This window comes from Danio aesculapii, chromosome 5 (genome assembly GCF_903798145.1).
Source record: "Danio aesculapii chromosome 5, fDanAes4.1, whole genome shotgun sequence".
NCBI classification, from domain to species: Eukaryota; Metazoa; Chordata; class Actinopteri; order Cypriniformes; family Danionidae; genus Danio; species Danio aesculapii.
This window is the reverse complement of record NC_079439.1, coordinates 21,353,001-21,359,000: the sequence shown is the minus strand read 5'-3', so window position 1 is coordinate 21,359,000 and position 6,000 is coordinate 21,353,001.

Genomic DNA, 6,000 nt, shown 5'->3' with positions numbered 1-6,000 from the left:
TTAAAGTGACAGTCATAAAAACAGTGCAATTTGGATCAAAGCCTAAAAGGTGCCATTTTAAAGAGCTATAAAATGCTGTTTCTTGAGTATTTTGATCCTAGAGACTTATTTTACATCTGGGCATAATAGGTCACCTTTAAAAAATGCAACCTTATTGTAAAGTTTGACTGAATTTGACTATTTTTGCTCATTCTGGGATCCTTGGTGATTTTCATAATGCAAATCAATGGCTTTGAGAGTAAAAAAAAACATATATAGGCAAAAAAAATTATAATAATTTAATACCAGTGAATGCTGAAGACAAAAATGCTGACGATTACATGTTGTAAATCAGTGTTTCTCAACCACGTTCCTGGAGGATCACCAGCACTGCATGTTTATGATGTCTCCATTACAGGTCTTTCAGTATTTGCTAGTGAGCTGATGATCTGAATCAGGTGTGTTTGGTTAAGGAGACATGGAATATGCGCAGAGCTGGTGGTCCTCCAGAAATGTGGTTGAGAAACACTGATGTAAATAATGTAAAAAAGTTAAAATGGTACAAAAAAAGTTGTAAATAATGTTGTAAAGACGTGTGTTTTGCTTCATAATGTCTTAATATTTTGTAATAAGCTACAGTTATTCATTTTATTTTGCCTGTACAGGGCTCGAAATTGCGACGATTTTGGTTGCATATGCGGGCGAAATTTTATCTATGTGACCTCAAAATAATTTGTGCGAGTGCATAAAATTGTTGCTGTGCGTCCGGTTTTCACTATAAAATGTTCACTGCATGCGCAGATTTAGGAGACATTCACGCAGAATGCATCTTTGCACCTAAAATGCCAAACACAGCGTTTAGGAATAGTTTAAAACAGTTGACATATCAGCTTGCTGCAGTAAACAAAGCCTGCAATTAAAGCTGGGAGATAAAATCGATATCAGTATTTATTGACCGAACATAATAAAATATCGATGATAATAATAGTTTGGTATGTAGTTTCGGTATGAAGCACTATAGTTTTATTAAAATGTGGCTGCTGAGCGCACGCCTTGGAAGCAATGCCAACAAGCTTGGGATGTAAAAGTTTGTCATATCCAATAGAGGTGAGCATGTGATGTGCATGGGAGCGTTGTGCATTTTCCAGGACACCTGGTTGAAAAACATCTGAACTTTTCAGAAAGCCCTGAGCGCTAAAACTAAACAATCTGCTTCACACTTAGTATGGAATATACTCATTTCAGTAATAACAACAGACTTATCACCTCAAACAAACACAAAGCACGTGCACACCTGTCCCTTCAGGTCAGAATAACAACACATGCAAAAAAATGAGTTCCGTATTGCAGCAGCAGTGGGGAGATTGTAAATAAAAAAGGATGTAAGGATGTCGCCAGAGTGGCTTTTTGGTTTCTTTTCTTGTGCATCCCAGCCACTAGCTCCCCATCTGAAAGGGTTTTCAGCATAGTGGGTAATGTAGTCATCAAACTTCACAATTTATAATGTTGCAATATGTATTTGAATACTGATGAAGGGTTCCTTTACTTTAAAGCTCAGATTTGATGATCATCATTTGTGTTGTTTACAGAGTTTGAGGTTTACTGTATCATTATTATTGACACCTTACAGATGTTGATCTATCTTAGTTGCACAAACCTTGTAAAAAAATGTATTAAACAATTACAAAAATATTCAATAATTATCCATATTGAATGATATGAAACATGATATTGTGATTATTTTTTTTGCAATATTGCCCAGCTCTACCCACAATGCTTGCTTCACCTTCAAGCTCATCTGATTGGCTCACTGCTCTAGAACTGAACGCAAATGGATTGGTTAATATCAGCTGTCAATCACTCAGTCAATGCCTTCTGCCTTCAGATGACAGGGAGCGACAGCTGCGAAAATGTAGAGGGCTGAAGATGAGAGAATGGAAACAACACTGACAGATTTTGTCTTAGAAACTACCTAAAGTGTCAAATAATGGCACATCTGATTAGTGATCATGTGATGAATGTTAATCCACAATTTACACTTTTCGAAGAGCAGATAAAAGAGTCCCAGTGGGTTAAAGTCCGCTATGAAAATGACTATAGCATTCACTGTAAAGCTGATGTGAGGAAGTTTGCAGGTAACTGTTTGCCACATCTACACATTTTAAGCATGAGAGGTTCTGTTTACACCCTCATTTAATCATCAGGATGCTGTCAGCCATGCAAGTGGCAGCTATATATAATATGCACCACTGAGTATACCATTGCAAAAGGGCTTGCATTCACTAAGATTAAATTAATACAGCAGCTCATGAAAAGTCCGGTATTGCTATTAAGATGACGTATGCAAATAATAAGTATGTCAATAGCATCTGTGCAATATCAGACACCACCCGTGAGAACACAGCACAGTTATTAATGTTTTATTAATGCCAAGCAGTGCATGTAGGGCTGGTGGGTGCATTCATTTTTTATTTGTTTGTTTGTTTGTTTGTGTTAGTTTTGATTAGTGTTCATTTCAAACGCACTAAGTCTGTTAATATAAAACTTAACGGTGCTCATAATTGGCTGGTGCTTCTAAATTTTTAAAGTTAGGAGCACCAGTGCTACCAAGCAAAATGTTAATTTCGAGCCCTGCTGTACATGTTTTTTTTTGAACCCCCAATGTGCAACTTGCCACTGAAAAGCACTGGACGAATCACCAAGAAACAGTTTCAGCTAGACTTCTGTACTAATCTCTTGGTTGTCCTGAGTGAGAGTAAATGAAACTATTCCTTTTAAAATGTTACAAGGTCATGACACTAAAGAACTTTCTGGCTCATTTCTCCTCTCAATTTTCATATTCAGGCCTCATAAGGAAGATTAAAGTGTTGATACTTTTTCAATCAACCAAAATCGTTTCAGGCAATCATCTACAGGACAAAAAACAAAGCTTCAGATGCGAGTACCGGCAATTCTGTAGCATGACCGACATCCATATTAACATACAGTGTATTGCTGAGTGTAGAGGTGGAGATGGTCTGTATATTATGAGCCTGCTCATGTTTTTAACATTAAAGCACACACTCTGACAGGGTTTCGTGTTCATAAATAGTTCACAGTTATGGTGTAACCGCTGTACAAGGCACCGCTTACTCACACACACTCGCAAACTTCACATTCGTGTTGCTCAAACTCAGCGTGAGAGCATAGATGCGTGTATAAAATCGCGTTTATAAAACATTGGTAAAGTATGCTGCATAATGTTAAACCTCAAGTACTTCAACTCAAGCTGTAATTGACCAGCTGATGGTAAATAAAGGCATGTTGACACCAGAACATGATCAAATATCATATAACAGTAGGCTTGGGAGGATAACCGTTTTCAAGGTATACCGTGGTTTGGAAAAGTCAAGGTTTTAAAACTGCCCGAATTTTCTGCTACAATGTTCCTAAGGTATGTGTATGATTTTTACTTTTGTGTTTTTTATGACAACAGTATCTCCAGCAGAAAAGAAATACAAAGATACCATTTAAAATCGTAAAGAAATCTGGTTTTGAAACTAATGAAGACAGCAGAAGTCAATGAATCATTTTCATTATTTAGCCTGACATGTTTACTGCTCCAAAAGTATTAAATGTTTCTTAAAATAAAATATCTTGTGTTCAAAGGAGGAAAAGCTTTCGTTTTTTTCCAGACATTTAAAAAGAATATATTTTAGAGCAGTAATCAATGAAACCGTGATATTTTTATCCAAGGTTATCATACCACCAAAATCTACTTGCCCATGCCTATATAACAGATGCATTAACCAGGCTTTTTGTTTCTTATCAAAGGTTCTGTGATCACGTCAACTGGTAAAGTTTCCACAGACACACACAGAGATGAATCTCACGGTCAAAAACATGTCTAGGAGGTTTTTTTCACCCCTAAGTATCTCATAAACTGTAAAAAATCTAATATTAAATTTTAATAATAAATCCTATGTTTTCAATTCCTATTTCTTAATGCATAAAAATCACTAACAATAATAATTTTATGAATTTATGATAAAAAAAATTCACAAACGCAGATCACTTTAAATGGGTGCTCAGCCACAAAGTGCAAAAATATATATTCAAAAAAGCAGCAACACCAAAGCTCCAAACATGCCAATTTATTAAATTAAAAAGGCTAATACAAGGTGTGTAATGTTTCGAGCACACCGCATCTCACTAGCTACGTTTCCATCCACCTATTTTTATGCGCATTTTGCATATGCACATAAAAAAAATAGTTGATGGAAAAGCCAAGATGCACATACATTTTGAAAATGCGCATAAAAAACATAAGCGCATAACTAAGTAGGATAAACTTTTTATTCAATGAGAAAAGATGCACATAAACTACGATGGAAACACTTTTACCAAGCAAACTCCACTATGCTCATTAAAAAAGGTCATGTGATTTTGTTGTAAAAGATCATTTGATGATCAAAATGTGTGTGAATGGACGAACCTGCAGGCTGAGCACATTGTACAACATCTTAAATGTTGTTTTAGTCATTCTAAAATGCCTTAGCCGTTTCAGTATTAGTGTTATTATATTATTAATGACCTCCAGAATCAGTGAACCATGTCTGCATCGCCTTCTGAGGTGCAAGTTATTTATTAAATGAAGAGAAGATTCACGCAGCTTCTCCTACCGCAGCAAATTCCGTTTTTACTGTTGACATTTGACGCCAGTTAATCAGCAAGTGACGATTTTGTTCAATTTGACTCAATTTAAAACGTTACACGCCTTGTATCAGCCTTTTTAATTTAATAAATTGGCATTTTTGTAGCTTTGGTGTTGCCCTCTTTTTGAATATATACTGTTACTATATTACAAAACAATATATTAATTATTTAATAAAATCTTGCATGCGCCAATGTAAATACCAACCTCACTGTATTATTGTATTTTTTGTTACATTGCACTGAATTTATATGATTTATAAGAGTAAGGGTGCGTGTCCACCAAAACATTTTTTCCACTGCAGGAATGTGAACTCCGTTCTGAAAACGCTGAGCTGCGAGCGCTTCTCCAACTTCTCCAACAGCTTTTAAGCCTCATTCTCACTACAAGCAACTCGCAGCGGCAAAGCAACAATTGACCATTCATTTCAACAGAAAGCGTGCGACTTCCGGTGACCTCCATCTACACAAGCGACATTGACCGTTGGCGACCAGGTGGGCGTGTCGAGCGCGACAAAGTTGAGAATTCTATGCAAATGAAGAGCGACTTTCTTGAGCACCAGTAGAGCTCACAGATTCTCTCTCAACTAGCTTAGTTGTCGGATTTATTCATGCTGTATAGACCTACACAGACTTGCACCAGGTCGTCACCCAGAGCGGCAGGCAGCTACAAAGTCGCTGCTAGTCTGAATAAGGCAATAAAAAACGCACGCTCCATGCCTTGCTACGCTGCGCTAATATTATTTTTTTAAAAGCACCACTTCTATTGACAACAACAGAAATAAGAACAGCCTACACATTTTTGTGCACTTCGGTGAACAGAAGCCCTCATGGAAAAAAAACCCAATATTCCAGTAAAATTCTGTTGGCACCAATAGCCTAGTGCAGGGGTTCTCAAACTTGGTCCGATGTCCTGCAGATTTTAGCTCCAACTTCAACCTCAACACACCTGCAAGGATGTTTCTAGAAAGCCTAGTACAGGGATGTACAAACTCAGTCCTGGAGGGCCGGTGTTCTGGAGAGTTTAGCTCCAACCCTAATCAAACACAACTAAACCAGCTAATCAAGACTCTTTCTAGATATACTAGAAACTTCCTAGCAGGTGTGTTGAAGTAAGTTGGAGCTAAACTCTGCAGGCCTTTCAGGACTCGAGTTTGGACACCCCTGGCCTAGTAAGAGCTTGATTAGCTAGCCCATGTGTGTCTGATTGGGGTTGGAGCTAATATCAGCAGGACACCGGCCCTCCAGGACCGAGATTGGGAACCCGTGGAATAGTGGTTAAGTGCGCTGACATATCATTTCTGCTCCCCACACTTTCCTGTCTCAACT